Source organism: Anser brachyrhynchus (genome assembly GCF_964034855.1).
Source record: "Anser brachyrhynchus genome assembly, chromosome: 18".
Lineage (NCBI taxonomy): Eukaryota > Metazoa > Chordata > Aves > Anseriformes > Anatidae > Anser > Anser brachyrhynchus.
Window position 1 is genome coordinate 8,393,053 of NC_137711.1, and position 19,984 is coordinate 8,413,036.

At 53.2% G+C, this 19,984-nt stretch overlaps 1 long non-coding RNA gene across 1 annotated transcript; it reads left to right on the forward strand.

The window, feature by feature from the left end:
- Window positions 1-286: 286 nt before the first annotated feature.
- Window positions 287-13,063, forward strand: LOC308179867. The gene is made up of 3 exons (XR_013940648.1): window positions 287-2,055; window positions 7,275-9,243; window positions 9,284-13,063. It is a non-coding gene; the product is annotated as an uncharacterized lncRNA (long non-coding RNA).
- The last annotated feature ends 6,921 nt before the right edge of the window (window positions 13,064-19,984 follow it).

The window sequence follows — 19,984 nt, forward strand, 5'->3', positions numbered from 1 at the left end:
TCGGAGGAAGATGGGGAGAAAGCGGTAGTGGTTTTATAGCTTAATGTACGTTTTCCAGGGAAACAGGGGCACGCGGTGGCCTTGGTGAGTGTGGTTGAGGCTGCTGTTGATTTTGCCTCCTGTTTTCTGAGGGCCAAGGGGAAGTTATGAAGCCCTGAAATAACCTTGCTTTTCTTGGGGGGGGCTGCTTCAAAGAGCAGGGTTTCCTCTGAGCATTACTAAGAACGATCTAGAAACGATGCGCGATTATTTCCTCTTAGTCATCTACAGACTGCACCAGTCGTCGCTCCGTGCTGGCCACCGGTTGCAAATATTTGTCACTTCAATGGGACTCGAGATACAGCCATGGTCCTGAGCCACCACCACCAGGACCAGACCCAGTCCCCGGGACATCCCCACCTGGTCGCAGAGATGGGAACGTCTCCACGAGGTGACATTTGGGGCAGCCGAGGAGCCCCCCCCGAGGCTTCAGCATCCCACAGCAGAGCCCCCCCAGCTGTCACCCCCAGCTGAGGACCCTGTGGGGTGCCCAGCCTGGCGCTCGTGCCATGCACACGCTGGGAACAATCATTTGCAAAGTGTGTGCCAAGCCAGGAGCATCACGGATAAATCACTCATAACTGGAAGACAGTAATAACGGGAGCCTCCGGGGAAATTTGCGCTGCTGAATAGAGGATTCTTCTTCTTGGTTTTTTTTTTTTTTCTTCTTTTTCACTTGAAGTCACTTAACGAACCCTCATGCTGAAATCTTCAGAAAGACTCACCTTAGGGGGTATTGGAAAATATTGATAAATAGCACTTGGCACTTCTGAGGCTCTCAGCAAGTGGCACAAACACTGCTGCAGCACTCAGCCTGGATGTCTCCACGTTTCACTTCCCGTGGATCTTCCTGCCCGGGAGGAGCAGGCATGGACTGGAGGGATGTCGGCGTCCCCCTGCACCCCTCACCACAGCCAGATCCCAGGGAAGGCACGGGTATCTCAGCGAAACGATGCCTCCCATCCCAAACTCGCCCAAGAAGCAATATATCAGCTGTAAAGCAGCTTCCGCGCTTTATTTGCTGGTAATTTACAGCCCACACTGTGAGCCAGTGTAATATTTGCAAGCAATTAAACAGAGACTGACTCAACAACAGCTACCTCGGGTCAGATTTTCAAGTGTTCATCGTTCATAATTAAGCCCGAGTTTTCGACAGCAGCGGGGCCCGGGGCTGCCGCGCCACCTTCCTCTGCCCCAGCGGCGGGTTTGGAGCTGGGGGCGAAGGAGCAATTGTTGGAGGGGGGGAAACATCCTCCAGGAGCGGGGGCAAGGCTGGGGGAGCCAGCTCCATCCCTGCAGGGCTCTGCTCCTGCCCGCCCGCTTGGTACGGGCACTGTCAGGTCTTGTTAGTGTCTGCTCTGCCCAGGCGAGGTGAGGAAAAAGGGTTTGACTTGGATGCACATCCCTCTGCAAGATTCTCGCTGCACCAGGGATGTCTGACCCATAACTGCCAGCCCTGCTGGGAACTGAGGTTGGGCTCCGGGTACCTCAGGGAAACTGAGGCACGGCACCGACGTGGCTGTTTGGCAGCACCGAGCAGGGCCCGCGGCTGTCCCCGCACCGTCCCAGGGTGCCACCCAATTTGGGTCTCTGCCAAACCCCCCTGGCAGAGCACTTTTCCTGCCGGCTGATGCCACAGCTGCCGCGTGGAGCGATCCAGAGCTGCTCTTCCACCCATCAGCATTCTGCACCCCTTGCCCATTGCAACCCCAGTTGCAACCCCAATGCCCCAGGTAGCAGCGAGGGCTGGAAAGGGAAAAAAGGGATGGGAACAGCACCGAGGTGACAGCTCTCCCCGCACAGGTGGGCAGCTGGGGGGCAGCTGGGGGTTAATGGGGCCGTTGCTCAGGTGCTATAAAGGGGAGGGCTGGGGAGCAGCAGGGTTTGCATCTCCTGTGATGGTACTGGGGAGGCAGAGCCAGGAGCTGCTTGGGGGCTTCCTCCCGGCCCCGTTCTGCAATGCTGAGCTGCTGGGGACCGTGGTCTGCAGCCACCGGTGTCCCCTGGTACCCAGAGGTACGTGGTGGCACGCGTTCCCTGCTGTCCATGGCTACGTAGCTGGGAGCACCAGGGGTTGTGCCTGCTTCTTGGCTCTGGCTGAAAGCTGCTTGTCTCTTCTCAGCTGCTGAAATTGTCCTTTAATGGATTTTGGGACCCAGTGAGGATGTGGTGGCTAAAAGCAGTTTGTTTGCTGGTTTGGGGGCCAGGCTGGGATGGGGCCAGCAGGTGCCCATAGTGCTGCCCCCACCCAAGGAGATGCTCTTCTCTGCTGTGGGGTGGCCCTGCGGTACACAGCTGCTGGGGTTTGGGGCTTGGTTTTGGGGCTATGGGGAGATGGTGTGGGACCTGCCCTTGTTCAGCCCCAAGGTATGGAGCTGAGCATGATTATTGTGGGCAAAGTTCTGTGGCTGCGTGTTCGGGGTGCTTTTGGTGGGGGCTGCAGCCAGATTTAGCAGCTCTGCTGCTGCCCTCTTCAAAATCCCGGGTGCCTTCTCGTGCCCTGTGCATGGGAGGCAGCAAACACAGCCCCAAACAGAGCTGCCTGGCTCTAGCTCTTGGTCCCTGCTGTAAATAAAATAAAGGCATTGCACAGCCAGGGATAAAGTGCTGCAATCAGTCACAGCAGCTGGGCAGGGACTTTGTGGCCAGCAAAGCTCACTCAGGTGCCCAATGCCACCCCTCGAGGTGACCTGGTGCCACCCATCCTTGGGACCTCTGCTTCCCAAGTGGCCTCTGGGGCATGGCACCTTGCCCGGTACTTTCGTGTGATTAAAGGAAGCCGTCGGGCTACATACTAGCTGCTGAATTATCAGTTTTGCCATAAACCATTATTCATTATCTGTGTTTCGCTGGATAACCTGGGCCCTGTTGGAAAAGCGCCGTTTCTTCCGCAGTCAGCTGTATTTTAATAAGTTGCGGTGCGGGTAAAATATCCCCAGAGAAAATCCAAGCATCGTTCCATTTATCAGCCATGCAAAGTTCAGAATAAAAATATTCCAAGGTGAGGTAATGTAGTGTGACATTGTGCGAGTTAATTTATAAAAGAATTAACTGTGTTTAGAGCAGTTAGAGGAAGAAGCTGCCTTCTCCAGCCAGCGTTGGAGCGGCCCTAAAATGAAATGGACTGGCAGAGAAACATTTCTTCCTTTGAAATGTACTGGCAGAGAAACTTTTCTTCTCTACAAGAGGGTTTTGTGCATGTTCAGGTGCTAAAAGTGCAATAAGTGGACCCAGAGCTGTGGTGGGATTGAAGCTCCCTGGGCAGGCCAGTGCAGCAAAATGCTGGTGATAGGTAAATGCCATCAGCTGGAGCACTGCCACACTGCCTGGAGTGCCTGTGAGTGTTAATTAAGCAATGTTAATGAGGGCTCTGGGATGACAGCGGCCAGCCAACTCTTTCCCATGCTGTGCCAGCAGGTGCCGAGCAGCCCAGGGACATAGGAGGGTTTCTCCAGCCAGGGCTTGCAGCGATTTGGCCACCACGAGCATCCCTCGTGCCCTGGGGTCCCCAGGCACAACCTGGTGCTGTGAGCACATCAGGATGGGGAATCCGAGCAGAAAAAGCACAGGACAAGCCTTCACAGCCCCTGTTTTGGGGCCCTGTGCTGCCCTGATCCCGCACACCTGAGCTGCCACCTGGCCGCCAGCCCCTGCTGATGCCAGGAGGCCCTCCAGAGCTGGTGTTCAAATCAATGTTTGCAAGCAATTCCTTCCCCTTATCTAGCAGCTTTAGGCTCCTTTGCAAAAGAAGTGAGGAGTCTATTTAGCAGCTATTTTTCAATATAATGATTTATAATGGATCAAGAAAATTAAACTGCTGGAGGAAGAGAGCGCGAGTTCGGGTGCTCCGATGGCCTAATGAAGTCCCATCAAAGTTCCCGTTTGTTGTCAGCTATTAATTCAGTCCCCGATCCAGTCTCCAAATTACTTTCCCTGGAACTGAGTCTAAATATGAAAATCAATTAAGAAGGGAACTAGTAGCTACATCTGGGAGAGGGGAGAGGAGGGAGGTATGATGACGAATCACCCAGGTCCTCTCGAGCATGCAAATTAACATTTAGAGTGTATTTTGAGGAAGGGGAGCTTGGAAACGCTGCTTCACAGAAACCACTAGATCAATTTTCCAAGCCTGAGTGCTTGAGATTCTTCAAAGTTACTGAAGGCTCTGTCTTGGGATAAAAATATAAAAAAGACAAGAAATCAATGCTGATAATTAATTTAACAGAATCTATTCGTTCTCTCTTCTTCCAGTCAATGCGAAGAGAAAATCATACAGTAGCTGAATTTTACATTTCCACCGAGATTGTGCTGGGACAAAATGAATAAGCGATCATAAATTACTTCAAAAGCTCGGCTGTGTTGTTGGGAGTGGGGCTTTTTAATTAACTGGAGGGATTTGTCACCACTTCCCCCACTGCCCCTGCGAGTGGAAGCGATTGCCATCAGATGTCCCTGGGCAGACGATGTGACTGCAAACCAGAATTTGGATGAGCTCTAAGCTGGAAAACTTCAGTGCCTTCCCCCTCAGCTCCCTTTTTTAGGGTGATTATTATATTTTTATTTTTTAGCACTGATTTTGCTGGGTACCTGGTTTAATGTGTGGATGGGGCAACTCATGTCCAAGCTGGGATTTTGCATGGGTCATACAAAGAGGATGCAGGTGTTTTTTTCTTTTTTGTGGAATTCCCAAACATTTTGGGCTCTGTGGGGTCATAAATGGTGCTGGGCTTGGGCCCCGCAGCGGGGTGAGCAGGCAGGGGCAGCGCGCAGAGAGGAGCTGCCTTTAATTATTCAGAGCTCATCTTCCCTCCTGTTAAAAACAAATGGGAAGTGGATGGATTTGGGTAATGAATCCCCGGTAGGGTACTTAGGTTTAAAGCAAAACCTGTCCAGTTAAATGTATCCTGTGGAAATGGATTTGATTGCTCTCATCTTCCAACGTCAATTTGGTGGCGGTGTTAGCATACTGCCAGGCACATGGGCTGTGCGGGGAATATAAAAGGTAGAAAATAAGAAAGCAAAGTGGTCCCAAAAAGGAGAGGTCTCCCTTTGTGCCTCCAGCCTCTGGTCTGGGCTGGAAGGGGATGGCTGGAGCAGCCGTCCTGCTGAGCGGGGACACGCTCCTGGCGAGGGGAACAAGGCCCTGCTGGGTTGTCAGAGCTATTCAGGGCAGAGCTTGCTGCAGGGAGCAAGGGGATCTATATTTTTTTTTTCTCCCAGGGCAAAATCCTTACAATTCTTTCCGGTACAGTTTAGGGATGCTGGATTGTGCCTCTGGGTCCTGGCTCACTGGTTAACTCGATCGTATCCAGGAGCAGTTAATACATAACACCAAAACCTAAAGCATCCGGAGCCAAGTCCAGAGGATGCCACTTGAGAACATGCCGAACTTTCCCAAATCCCCTCCGAGCAGCCATCGGAGCGGTTTGTCATTTAGCTCAGCGACGAGCAGCGGTGTGTCTGCACTGTGCACTCACACGCAGGTTTCCAAGAGGGAGAAAAAAAGAAAAAAAAAAAACCTTTGTAAGGATCCTGGCGGCGGGGAGCTGCTGCCAGCAGAGCCAGACACTTGCACCACGCTGGAAACAAACGACGTGCCGGGCAGCCGAGCCTGCTCGCTATTGAAAAGGAGAAAAAATTCATCCGGCGCTTTAGAGTAACGGATGGCTTCTGGAACAGCGAGGGCAGCCGAGGAAGGATTGCATTTATTATCCTTGTCATGTCTTTTATTAGCAAAGTTATATCACTGGCATTTTTCTTTCTGCTTTCTCATTGTTTTCCTGCAACAGCCGCCACCTTTCCCTTCACTATCTCATGTGGTGGGGCTGGGCCAAAAGCTACTGCTTTTGGGGATGTGGGGGTGCAGCAAGGGGATCTGAAAAGGGGTGGTGGGCACGTTTGGTCCCCTCCGTCCTCAGGCTGTCCCCAGGCACGTGGCATGGCCAGGCTGCTGCCTGCAGGGTGCGAACTGCACTGAGGCATCATTTAAGAGGCCTCCTTCAGATCATCAGCATCTCTGCCATCCCAGAAAAACCAGTGCTCCCAGCTCAGCAGGGGCCTGGGGTCTCTGGACAGGCTCTCATGCCCCTCTGATCCCCATCGACGTGGTGCGAGCCCCCCCAGCTCCAGGGACGGGTTCTGCAGCTGCACCCAGCCTGGCTCACGGCAGAACTGGGCCTTGCACTGGCTTTTATTTCCCCTCTCCCCCCTTCACGAACAATCTGCTTCAGGTGAGGTTCCTGTGACGGATATTGGCCACGATCCCAGTAGGGCGGGCGATCATGTTCAATTATTTTATTAGCAAGATGCAGCTCATTGCCGGGACTGCAGCTCGGTGCCGTGCCTGCTCCCAGATCCGGAGCTGCCTCTGCCCCGTGGATGGGCTGGGCTGCCTAGCAGCTGCTTAAAATGAGGGGATTGCTATTTTATCTATCTTAAATACAATATAAATGGCATATCAAAACATACAAATGGGGGCTGGGTGAGGTTTGCACATCTGGGAAAGTCGCTTTGGCTGCGTTTGGAGTTTTTGCCGAGTTCCTGCCCCCTGGTTATGTTAGCAACAACCCCCTGTTGCAGGACAGGAGGGCGCTGACCAATGTTTTTAGGCCAGGGCTAAGGATTTGACTTATCAGGCAGCTCCACGGCTGCCTCCTTGTGTTTGCTGCGGAGGATCAGGCTCTGCCCCATAACAAGCAAGAGGCTTTGGGAGCACCCCTGTCCTGTGCAGCCCACTGGGGTCCCCAGTCCCTCCAGCCCCCTCCCTTCTGCCCTGTTTGTGCTGCAGTGCAGCTCTCCCCGATTGCCTCCCCCAAACCAGCTCCTGCAGCAGCCTGTGGGGGTTTCCAAATGCCTGTTTCTCCATCCTGGGGGGGTTTTGCTCTGTCCCTTGGGAAATGCTGCCGGGCAATGCAGGAGCAAGGCACGTGTTAAGATGCTCCGAGGACCTGCGTGCTCTCTGCAGCCCCAGCAATGACGGAAACAGGTCTGGAAACAGGTATGGAGAGCTTGTGGTCTGCTTTCTTTGCACACAAAGCCAAGGGGAAGAGGGAACCCATGTGGGCTGAGTGGCTGGGGCACCGCACAGGACCCCCCACCAGGCCTAGTTCATCCGTTTCTCCTGCAGCAAGCAGCCTGGAGGGCTCGTACAAAGCAAATCGGGTTTATTGCCACCCTTAAATAAGCCTGAGATAATGCTAAGCATACTCTGAGGCCCTGCTACCCCCGTTTTGCAGCCGTGAAAAGGAAAAGCCCCTATGGAGTGTGTGATCAAAGCAGGGAAGGGAGCACACGTAGTCCTTAATACTGCCCAGAGGCGAGCAGCACAGAGGAGGAGAAGGCGGCGATGAACACACCCCACTAACGGTGTGTTACATGCCAGGCAGCACGGCGCCCTGGAAGCTGCAGGATTTAATCAAAAAGACGCTGTCAGCCCGAATAGCATCAGCAGGAGAGGCACCCAGGCACGGCGTCGCGGTGGCGGCAGCAGCCGCAGAGAAGGTGCCGGGCTACGTGCTCAGGACCCGAAATGCTCCCACTTCGAGGGCTCGTGGTGACAGGCAGGTCCTGGGCTCTGCTTGCTCCTTGCAGCCTGGCCACATGAAGGCTTTCTCGGTGGTGTTGTCCTGGCTCACGTTTTGGCAGGTCGGTTCCCACTGATTTTTGGGGTCGGTGCCTAAGTGCGTCATCCAGGGGTGCTTGGAGTGAGGCAAGCCATGGAGCCCGGCTGGGTCAACTTCCTTCTCGTGCCACTGAAGGTGACACCTTTGGGACTTGTCCCCAGGTGTGTGACGTGTCTGCAGCCTGGTGGTGCCGTGGCGGGGGGAGAGTTATTTGCATGCAAGAAATATTTGCACTCAGGAGAGCTTCTGAAACAAGATGCAGAAAGCTTTGGTGAGAGCGCAGCCGTGGGGTGTACCCTGCAGGTGCAGGGAAGGAGGGATCCCTGCTAAGGCCCTGGGGGTGGCTGGTGATGCTCCTGGCTGCTCCCTGTCCCCAGGGTGCCTGTGCCACTGCTCCCGGCTGTTAGCCACAGCCCTCGCCCTGCCCTTCGGTGCCAGGGGGATCTGCCTTGCCCCTTCGCTCTGCAAACCTTCTCCCTTCTGGTGTCGGAATTGCTCATCCCTCCCATCGGCTGGATCCGTAAGAGGAAAATTGGCTGCTGGCTCGAGTGGCACCGTGCTAATAGAGGAAGCAGTTTTATTCGCCATCAGGCTTGGGGTCGGGCAGGGAGTGCTGACCATGCGGATCATTATCGGTGCATAAAGATGCCACGTGTGTCACCCCCCTGGCCAGCAAGGCTCCGCAGCTCCCTCCCTTTCTGCTCCCCTTTGAGCTCGTTGCTTTCCAGAGCTCCTGGGAATGGGAGGGACGGGAGGTGAGGAGGAGGAGGAAGAGCGGAAGGGCCCCGAGGCAGGGGAAGGGCAGCACTGCAAGGGCTGCCTGATCCAGAGCAAACGCTAGGGGCTGTGAGTATTTACTTGTGCCTTTTTAAAACGTGTTTGCAGCCTTTGAACTTGTGTTTAGCCCCTTCAAAGGGTCTAACAGCCCCTTGGGGAGGGGATTCGGAGAGCTGGGGTGCGATGGATGCTGCAGGCTGCAGGTGGGTAAGTCCCCATTCTGTCCCCACCACGCCTCCCCTCTGCCCCAAGCCATTGTATTCTCATGCACGGATGCTTGCACAGCAGGACTTTATTCCCAAAATGCCTGGGCATGGCAAGGAGCCCTGGTGGCTCACAGCACCCACAACAGCCGAGCCACCCAGCGTGGTGGAGGCACAGAGGAGCAACCTCTCAGCCATTCACGCCTCCCTGAAAGAGCTCAACAAGCACCAAAATAAGAAATTTGCCCCGTTAACGATGGCAGGTAGTGGTCATGCTTGTTCAGCTGTGCCCATGTCCCCGGGTACCCCACACAGGCAGCCAGGGGTGGCGAGGAGCACACGTGTCTGCCCGTGGTTGTGAATCTGCAGCTCCAGCACCGAGGGCACCCAGGGGATGGCAGGACCCAGCACATACCAGCAGCCGACCTCTGTCCCAGCACGACAATTTTCCTGGCTACCTGTCCTGTTTTCTGCCTTGGATTAACTCTGCAAATGTACCTAAACACTGTGAGTCTGTGACCCTGCTAAGCATGTGTGTAGGGTGGGGTATATATCCTGCACCCTAGTCAAGGTTTCTTATTTATCCCACTATAATTGTGTGTGTATATATTGGTGTGCACAGATTGATTTGCAAGTTGATAGCCATCAGTGTGTATATTTGTGTGTGCATAGATAAATTTGCAAGTTGATATCCATCAATGCACTGTAGAAAAGAGCAGTGGATTATTGCAGGTAGGGAAACTGAGGCACGGGGAGGCTGGCTTGCACCTGGAGTCCCTGGGTGCAGAAACAAAGCTTCCAAGCTTTTATTCAACTTGCCCCAGCACAGGAATGAGCCCCTGTGGCCGCCTCAGTGCCAGCCCTGCCTGCTCGGCCGCTCCAGCCAGGCTCTGAGATGCTCTCGGATCTCGGTGCACAAAACCACGCCGGGCTCTGGTCGCTCTCTGATTGTGCCTTGGTGCCGTTGACAGAGGATGTGTTCATTAAGCCCATCTAATCTTTATTTCGGAGACCGTTTGCAAGCAGCTGCTCTTTAGCAGTTTCTTCTCTGCTTCGGCTCATCTCTTTTGTCAGGGGCAGCGTGAGTTCAATTGTGCAGAGCGAGCTGCTCGCATGCAGGGAGAGAGGGTTTCTTTATGTGCCAGGTATATTTCCTTGTCCAATGTTGTTTGAAAAAGGATTTCTCCTCCAAATGAGATCCGCATGGGCCCTTGTGGGGACAGAAGGTACCGGTGTGAACTGGGACCTGGGACCAGGGAGGGTTTTGTTTGGTTTTCTGCTGCTTCCTTTATTTCTGCCAGGAATGAAAGCAGCAGCACCACAGCCACAAAGGCAGCTGTTTCTTGGAGAAGAGCCAGGCTGGTTTGACACTATGTTCCCCCGAATGACAAGAATCAAAAGGAAAAAAAATCCAGCAGCCACCACTCTTGCTCCGGCATCGCTAATCCAACAGCTGAGGGTTTATTTGTACTGACTAAGCTGAAGTGAGCAACTTAATTCCCTTTTAATTCTCTTCAGAAGGCCTCAGAAAGCTTAATAGCTGTTTTCTTGCATGAAATTAGCTCGGATTCGGCCCCCAGCTCTCCAGGGCTCTGTGGCCTTGGTGGTCGGGTTGTTTTTTATTACCCCTTCCCAATAAGGGTCACAATTTGAGTCCAGGGATGGGAATAATGAAGCAGTGGCTGCTGCTGCTGAGCTGTCCCCCTCGTCCTGGGCAGCAGGGACAGCCTGGGGGTTGCCTTGCTCTGTCCCCCCGTGTGATGGCGAGGAGCTGTCACCCTGCCACGGCGCCACCCTGGCACTGGGCAGCCAGGGCTCAGCCCAGCGTGTCCCTTTGGGGCCTTCCCCAATGCCCACTTCTCTGAAAGCCGCCTCTGGGTGTTTGTTATTACTGACCATGAGGTTTGTCACAGGGATGGCAAAGTTGCTCAGTGATGGCCCTTCCCTGAAGCTAACGAGCCCTGCCCTGAGACCCTCGAGGGGAAAAAAAATTATCCTCAGGAGGCCTGGCGGAGCATCCCGCTGCCATCACAGGTTACTCCAGCCCACCCATCCACCATCCTGCCCTGGTGGGCACGAGGAAGTCTTTGCCTACAAGAGCACCTTGAGCAAATAGATTAAAAAAAAAATAGCTGCGAAAATCACATTTTTTAATCAGCATGGACTTTTGGATTGATTTATGGGTGTCTATTGCAGAGCAGGGTCTGCTCTGCTACATGTTGAATGACATTTATAAGAATAGAAATGGGCTTAGAATTTTTTTTTTCTATTTTTTTGTATTAGAGGAATGTCAGAGCACACATGACTGGGTGTTGGGGTGGTGGAAACAGGGAGCCCCCAAATTCATTGAGGAAGGTTAGCAGGAGAATGGGGCTTTTACTCTCCTGTGATATTTAATATCTGCCATGTGAAGTTTAACCTACAACTACAGGTATCTAATTTGGAATTTGTTGCCTTTTTTTTTTTAACTAGAAAATGATAGTTACAGGAGATATTTGCAGGGAGAAGGGCTGGTCTTGATGTTTTTTAGCGAGGGAAGCTGGGGAGTATTTCCAACTTTGCCTACATCATTGTCTGTTGCTGGTGCAAAATTGCTTTTAATTTGGAGCTGAAGCCGACGTGCTGTCTTTAAGTGAAAAACCAAATCACTCCCTGGGCTCAGGGCACGGCTCCCCGGGGCAGCTGCCGTGCTGGGGGGCTGTGGAGGCAGGACAGGAGGCTGGGGTGGAGGAGCTGCCTGGAGGCCGCCTGATGCCCCCACGAGCACCCCGTCCCTTGGAGAGCGCTGCAGTCCTTCCTTGTGCTCGGGGTGAAGCCTCCTGCAGTGGTGCAGCCCAGGATGTGGCCAGACGCGGGAAGGGAAGGATGCTATTTATTAGAGGGACGTTAAACAAGCAGGTGGGTTTGTGGCTTTGGGGCGAGCTCAGCCAAGCTCGTGGCCTTGCTGCTTGGAGCACTGTGCCCTGTGCCAACCTGCAGACCCCTCGCTGCCCCAAAATTAGCCTTTTTGCACGCCACTGAGCTGCCAGCAGCGATTCCTCCCAGGGCACAGGCCCATTTCTCTCTGCTGTTCCCCCACAAGGCTTCCAGCAGCCCAGGCAGCCGCTGCCTCCCTGCCCAGAGGATGCTGCGCCCCCAGCAGCGATGCTCGGGGGCCGGGACCCCCCCACCTCCTGCAGCCTCCCCAGACCCCCCAGCGATGCCCAAGGCCTTGGCCAAGGGCTGTTGGCCCCAGGGGATGCGAGGGAAGGCGCCGAGCCCAGCTCCAGCCTTCAGTGACACCTAGCGGCAGCGGGGACACCCCCAGCACTGGCTCAGGGTGACGAGGCTTTTTTTATTATCCCCCCGGGGTTTTAAATTTATCAGCACAGCTTTGTGGGTTATTGCTCCGCATCCCTCCTCCGACAGACGGGAGAGCATCTGTACGGGTGGGCGCAGGTGGGTTTCGGAGCGCCCCACTTGTGACTTCAATCACGAAGGTTTCTTTGCTCTTTTGCACCTACAGGGAGGAAAAGTTTTGGGAGGACGGGCTAGCCGTGGTCAGCTTCGATCTGCCTTGCTCCTTGAGTGAAGGGAGCAAAAGGGAAAGGGAAGAGGAGGCGGCAGCAGGTGTTGATGCTGCTGGATGCACAAGTTGGGTTTTCTCCTCCTGGAGTGAATGATACACTGCCTGGCCTTGATGCACAACAAGGACGAGGGGCATTGCTGATCTGCAAATGCCACCAGCAAAACCTGAGCTGGTGCAGCCACCCAGCCCCGTCCATCCCTTAGCACTGCCCTCACGGGAAGGGGTTCTCAGGCTGGGGCTGAGCCTTGGTGCCTGGAACCTCCTCCACCGAAAAAACCTCCTCCACCTTTACCTCCTCCACTGAAAAAAAAGCCAAATCTGGTTCACTTGAACGAACCCTGAGCTACGGGACTAATTTTCAAGCAAATTAACTCTGGGGCAGGTCTGAAGCCAAGTGCTAAAAACATCTGTGCTAACAGAAGGGGGAAGAGTTTGCCAAGAAAGTAGGAGCCAGCTGCAGCGGGCAGGCACATTCCCATTGCTCACCGCAGTCAGATCCCCTCGGGCATTCCAAGGCCCAAGGTGCTCAGAGCTTGAAGGCAAACGCTTATTTTAATGGGATAACATAGCCACGGTATTTATTTGAGGCTCATACCTTACACTGAGGCTGTTTCCCCCCACACACACTTTTTTTTTTCCCCAAAGCAACTGGGGTGAAGAAAATAAAGAACTGTAATCTTCAATAGACAGGAGCAGATGAGATGCTTTGGGTGCCTCCAGGGATCTCAAGGGGGGAATTTCATTCTCCCGTGCCACCTCTAGGTCCATCTCAGGGCTCGTTATGGGATCTGGGGGGCACAGAGCACTGCTGTCCCATGCACAGTGTCCGGGGGCGTGCTGCCATCCCGAGCAATGCGGTGTTTCCCCACGATAAACCTTATCCAGCCCAGCATGACACAGACGCTGCTGGAGATTGTGCGACCATAACCCAGCCTGACACTGGCATCGCTGGAAGGGCTTAGCATGAAGATAACAGTTCTCCCCATGTCCTCAGGTGTTGTAGCTTTCAGTGCTAATTATTGTGTGTTTTAATTCATCCATAACCAATATAATCTTCAAAGCTTAAATACGTCTTGATGCGATGCTTCCATTGTCATTCCCTTTTCCTTTGAACTCCTGCGAGGGAGCCTCGGAGACCCCACAGCTATTGCTTTGTGTTTGCTTTTAATCAGCTCGCGTTTCTTCTGAAAAACAAACAATACCACAATGGTTTCTCCTTGGAAACTTCTGCACGTTTCCAAGAAGAAAAGAGCGTGAAAACATGATTTGTTAATTGCTGAATTTCTTTCCTTGTTGTCTTCCCTTTTTGTTATCTGTTTTGAGGTAAGAGGAACGGCTTGCTTAATTTAGTGGGGGAATCAAAGGGTGCATGTGTAAGTGGAAGCATGGTGACAGCATCACGTCGGTGTGATGCCAGGGATGTCACCAGGATGTCTCTGCAGGTGCTGGCCCAGCCAGGTGAAGCTGCAGCGCCTGCCACAGCCCCAACCCAGTGCCTGGCACAGCCACGGCGCCTGTAGGGAAAAGCAGCAAGTTTGGGATCATTTTTCTGCTTCTCGTCTTTGCTCCCTGCTGGAGCTGATTTATCCCTGCAGCTTGCACAGCTACATCCAAGCGAGGCATGTTTCGCCTTTGTGCTACAGGAGATCGCTGTAAATTATTAGCTTCTTTGTGTCAGCCAGGGCCCGACGCAGCCCATAAAACTTTCTGGCCATGTTATTGCGCTGGAGCGTGGCACCGGGCTGCTGGCAGCAAGCTGCCCAAGGCCTAGGGGGAGAAGTTGCCAGCTCGAAGGATGTGTTATTCTCCAGCATTCCTCCATCCTTGTCCCCAAAATCAGCCACAGGGTCTGTGAGCACGTCTTTCCAGCACGGTGCAGCCTCAGAAGGAAGAGACCTGTCCTGGCTGCTGACCCCTTCCCAAACAGTCTCCACCCTGCTCCAGCTCTGCAGGGGCCGGGCCCACCCCTCCGGTGCCAAAACACCCTGCAGCACGTGCTTGACGCTTGCAGCTGGAAGAATTGTTATTATCATTATTATTTATTAATGATTATCTCCGAGCATAGAATCGGTGTGGTTAAAATTCAGAGGTCTCCGGACGAGATCGCAGCCTGTTCGATATATTATCCATAAGTGATGTGCACACAAGGGTGGAATGGGGAGAGGAGGGGATCTCACGAGAGCTACAAAAACCGGACTTTTAATTTAAAACTATCCTTCACTGACTTGCGCGTTTCTCCTGCAAGCCTATTTTTTATTTCCCCCTGTGCAGCAGTAATCAGAAGGTAACAAGGGAGAAGGGGAAACGGATTATCTTCCAGCTCTATCTGGCTGATTTCAGGGCTGTAAATTATAGATATATATGGTACAAAGGAGTGCTGGGATATTAATTTCTGTTGTTGAAAATCACAGACCCTCTGCTTTAATTTACTGCTAAATAATAAATGACATTGTAAGATACTCAGCAAAGATAAAGATGCCCCAGTAAATCAAAGAGCTCATAAGCACTTACGGATCAGTCTATCTTGTATGTGTACTTAAGTGGTTTATATTGTTCTCACAAAGCAGAAATAAGCAGGCATTTAACTGATGTTATCTGCCAAAATAAAGGATGAACCTGTGAATCAAATAGTTTCCTGCAAATCACCATTTGCAGAATTAAATGGGAAGTGGTGCTTCAGGGATTCTAAAAGACTTTTAGCACCAAACCTGCCCCACTGGAGGCAGTGGATGATGCTGGCACGGAGCATGGCTGGCAGGTTTGGTGGGGTTTGCCTGCACCTCACCAGCGAGGAATGCCGTGTGCTTTTCAGAGTCACTTTGGCCAACTCTTGCCCTTCCAGTGCTCGGCCCTGTACTCCATCTTCTGGCTCCAGATGTGGTTTTCTCTCCTCCCTGGATCCACTCGTGCTGTGTAGCAGAGCACACTAGCAGAGCTACTGCTAAATGACCCCCCGGGAGAGGCAGGAGCTCCTAGGCGGCCGTGAGATGGGTGCTGGACTCGTGCGCAGCCCAGAGGAGCTGGGTAGGCGACGTCCCCAGCCTGCCAGGCTCCAGCAATCTGCAGTAAACTGGCCAAATTCTGTGTGAACGCAACAGAAAGAGATCTCAAAGGGCAGCTGCCCATCCAGGCTCAGGGCTGGGGGAGCCAGCCAGGGTGTCCCCACGCGCTGTGACCTGGGACACGTGTTCTGGAGTATTTCTAAGGCATTTCAGAGTGGGACTACCCCAGCAACAAATTAAGAGGGATTAGCATGACCTTTCCTGGGCTGGCCCCAGCTACCACACGTTTATGAGGTGCCCGGCCTTCTTCCCGCTATCCTGTCAAACCAGGGGCCGGGCGCGGTTAAGGACGGTTGTTATCCCTGACGTCTGTCAGCTCGCAGAGCTGATTGTGTCCCCTGGTTTGGTGGGGACACTGGGTGAGTAACTGCTGGTGTTGGGCTCCTGCCCTGCAGATGCACCTACAGCCAAGAAATGTCAACTTTGTGATCCAGCTGTGCTTCTAGAAGGCATTAGCGCCCCACAGCCCTTCGTGGCCTGGGCCTGTACCCCACAGATATGCTGGTTGAGCAACGTGGGGAGGACTCTCCGTCCCACTTCAGGGTTTGTTTCAGCTCCTTGAAGAGCTGCAGTTCTGCACACTAATTCACACAAAGCACCACTTTGCCTGGCCACCGCAGCGCCTGCCCTGGTGTTTATCATCTCAGGGCACGTGGGCACCAGCCCAGCTGGTTTTGTTGGAGCGAGCATGCAAACAGTGCTGCTGGCAGGTTGATGGCAGGGAAAGGCTCCAGCTGGGGACAGTGACAAGTGGCTGAGAGAGGAAACATCTCTCTCCAGCACAGCTGGATTTGGACAAGGATGTTTCTCTGTGAGCAAGGGTGTTCAATAGCAATACATTAGGTTCAGAAACCTCTGTGTCCTTCTCTGAGGCAGGGGATTGGGAGCAGAGAATCTGCTGCTGGGGGGAATTCTAGAAACAGCTGAGTTTTGCATAGCAGGGAATTTACATTTCATGTTTCAGCCCCAGCCTTCCAGCTCAGAAGCACCCTGGCCCCATGATAGGATGGACATGCATGCAGCAAGAGCCTTGGGATCAGGCATCCCAGTGACGTGACTGGCCACACCACCCCCTGTGACCCTATCCCTGTAAAGGTGTGATGGCATCGTGATCTCCACTGGACTCATTTTCTGAGCGTGAGATGGGTGAGGGTCTTAAGCCAGGCAAGAGGAGACAGAGCACAGACACGGTCCTGCTGCCTGGGTTGTGCTGGCCAGGGAAGATGGGGTGAGCACCTTGTGTGAACACCCCTGAGAGAGGCAGGTGTCTGCGTGTGACCTGTGGTGGGAAGATGTACAGAGCTAGGCTTTCTTATCAGATACCTAGAGTGCAAGCTGATTTCTGATGCAAGGAATTGGCCAGCTTTCTGGCCAAGTGGCACAACAGAGCCTGGGGGAGCTGGGTACTGCCTGTGTCACTGTTTTTCATCTTGCCAATAAGAGAACATAGAAGAGGCCAAAAAGAACTTCAAAGCATGCTCAGGACGTTGTGCACTGAAACGTTCTTCTGCTTCACAGATCTTCCGGAAAAGCTCCAGTGGCAGCAAACCCTGTAGCAGCGTTTTCTTGGTGTGTGCTGACACCACAGGTGATTTGCAAACCCCCAAGTGAATGGTGGTTTCCAAATGCTGGAAATCTGCTCCCAAAGAGGCCAGAAAGCAGCGAGTCTCTGCTCCTCGCTGTGGAGCCAACGACCGTGCGTCCCATGGCACGTCCTGCATCGGGGCACTGGAGCAGTCACGGAGGACAATGGTCCCTGTTCCCAGCAGTTGCACTGCTGTTCTCTGTCCCCGTTCACTGTGCTGCAGCAGTGACTCCAAACGAGGAGGATCCAACCCAGGCTCCTGCTACTTTGTTTTGCTGATGCTGTTGAAAGGCAGGGCAGCTCCAATTTGCCCAGAGCTGCTCAGTTACAACATGGCACTGCAGGGAAGGTCTATACTGAAAACCATGTTTGACAGTGAAAGCGTTTTGCTGGAGCGCAGCATGAGAAAAACAAATTACTATGGCATAAACGAGCAAATCCATCATCTGAGGGAAGAGGAGGAGAGAATTGGTTTAAGGATCCACGTATGAGACTGTGACAGTAATCATATAACGGCCCTTTAAATGTCAAGGGGGATGGACAGGGTTTAATAGCAACAGAAATGCTGCCAAGCTGGGCGACATGTAACAGAGCAGATGGATAGATAGATCTACTTATTATCTACTCCCTGGAAAAAAAAAAAAAAAAAAAAAAGGAGAAGGAGATAATTCAGGTTTATGCTTGATCTAGTGTGTAAATCTCAGAAAGGTAATGCTTTCTTTTACCAAAGGGGAAAAAAAAAAAAAAAAAAAAAGAAGAGTTTGTTTTCAGACCCAGACAGCACGGGTTCAGCTGTACAAATGAGATGCATAACATTTAAAGCTGGATGCAGCCCCGGCAGTATTATATCAAGGAAAAATGAAAGCACGGGGGCGTGGGAGCTGTCGGTCAGAGCTGGGTGGCACCATGCCTCATTCAGCAGTGTTAAGAGTAAGAGGAAAGAAAAGGAGTTGGTGTGCTTCTGCTCTCAGGCTCTGCACACATGTGCCCCTGTGCTGTCCCGATGCAGGATGGAGAGGGAAGGAGGTGCCTGTCTGGAACAGCGTGTCCAGCTGCATCCTGCCAGTGCTAAGGTGCTTGCCTCTTCTGAAAGGCCAACTTGTATTTTTGAATAATTAAAATGAAATCTGCCAGACCCCCATTTTTTCTGCCTTCACCTCCCTCCACACCACTGCAGGTGTATCAGGGTGTACTCAGTCCCACAGTGTTAAGCAGGTTGTGGGGAGCTCGGAGCCTCTTTGACTTGGTTGGAAAAGCCCATTTCTTCTGTGAGGGTGCTGGGCTGCCAGCCTGCTCAGCACAGCCACTGCACAGAGGGACAGGGGGGATTTGGGGTCCAGCCTCCAGTAGCCTCCCTGCAGGGCAGTCCCACCATGCTCTGGGCACCTTCTGGTACCCTTACAGGGCTGTACTCTGAGTGGAAGGGAAAAAAAAAAAAGCCACTGAGCATTGCCACATCCCATACTAAACAAGCAACAGATTGAAAGCTGGGCCATGTGGGGAGAGAGGTGAGCATCCCTTGGCTTGTGTCCACTGGTCAAAGGGCAGAAGGAAAGGGCTTGGTACCCTGAAAAGGTGGATGCAGGCTATGCAAACTGAGGTCCCCAGATCTGTGGGTATTTATATTTCCATTTGTCCTTTTGCATGACAATTGTGTGTGCGCAAAACGGGGGCTCTGATTTCACGAGGACAGAAAAGACTTCTCTTGGTAGTTGTGAAGCAGTCTGACCATGTATTTACAAACTCCAGAAGAAAGACATGAGCGAATGGACCGTTTATTACACAGAGCAGCTCTGTGAGCATGCAGGCAGCGTGGCACGGGGTGTAGGACCACTAACGAGAGCCTGAAGGTTGATTTTCCCTGCTCTGTCAGCGGGTCGGGTCAGGCTGCCAGGGCTCTGCAGCAACCTCAAGGTGAGGGTTTGTGAGCAGTGCGGAGCTCGGCTTTGCAAGCTGCTCCTTCCACCCAGGTCCAACATGCATCATTTAGATCGGTGTCTATATTTTATAAAAGGTCTGCTAAAATGTGTTATTGCGCAAATAAAACTAAGCGCTTATTCATTTTTAATCAGCCATCGGGGAGAAAGCTCTTACATGCTTGTTGTGGTGTTCTCCTTCTGTTGGGCTATTTGTACCGAGATGTCTTGGAGGGAAATTTGTGATTAAATTACATGATTGAGATACCTTCATTCATGCTGAAAAGCCTCTCTCACTTAGCCATGAGCGGAGCTGTCAAAGCCGCTGAAAGTGAAGCACAATTCACCGTAAACAAGGGGGCCTCGGAAACCATAAACAGCAAATTAGGGCTAAATATTGATGTACTCCACATTAACTCCAACCCCAGCTCCTAGCAAATCCAGCCTCCGAACCCTCCGTACACAGAGGTTTAATGCTTATGTGCCTTTTTTTTCGGAAACACAAGACTGAAAGCGGGCGCATTCTTAGAATACAGATTTTATTTTTGCTTTATTTTCTGGATCACATCGCATTTCCTGTTTTCCTTGCGTTTTTCCTGGCCCGGGCCCGGCTGCGCTGCGCGTTGCCATAGCAACGCCGGGCCCTTTTGAGGAAGCCTGCCCCTTTAAGGAAGGCTCTGGAGGCCCGCGGGAGGCCGGAAGTGCTCCCCCGAGGCGCTCTGGTTTTCCATTCGTCTCGGTGCTCTTCCTGCCCTTGTGCTTCCGGCGGCGGGCGGGGCGCGGGGCCGCGTGGTGGCGGGGGGGGCCCGGGCAGGGCCGGGGGGGGGGGGGGGTATAGGGCCTGAGGGCGGTGTATGGGGGGCTGGGGGGGCCGTACTGGGGCTGGGGGGTGGTTGTGAGGGGCTGGGGGTGGTTTATGGGGGGGCTGAGGATGGTTATGGGGGGCTGGGGCTGGTTTATAGGGCCTGAGGGAGGCGTACTGGGGCTGGGGGTCAGTTTGTGGGGGGGCTGAGGGGGAAGGTGGGGGCTTGGGGGGGTTTATGGGGGGCTGGGGGAAAGTGGGAGCTGGGGGAGGGGTGGGGGGTTATGTTGGGGGCTTGGGCAGGGCTGGGGGGGGTCGTAATGGGGCTGGGGGCTTGGCTGCAGGGGGCTGGGGGTTGGTTATGGAGAACTGGGGGTAGCGGGGAGCTGTGGCAGGGCTTGGGGGTTGTA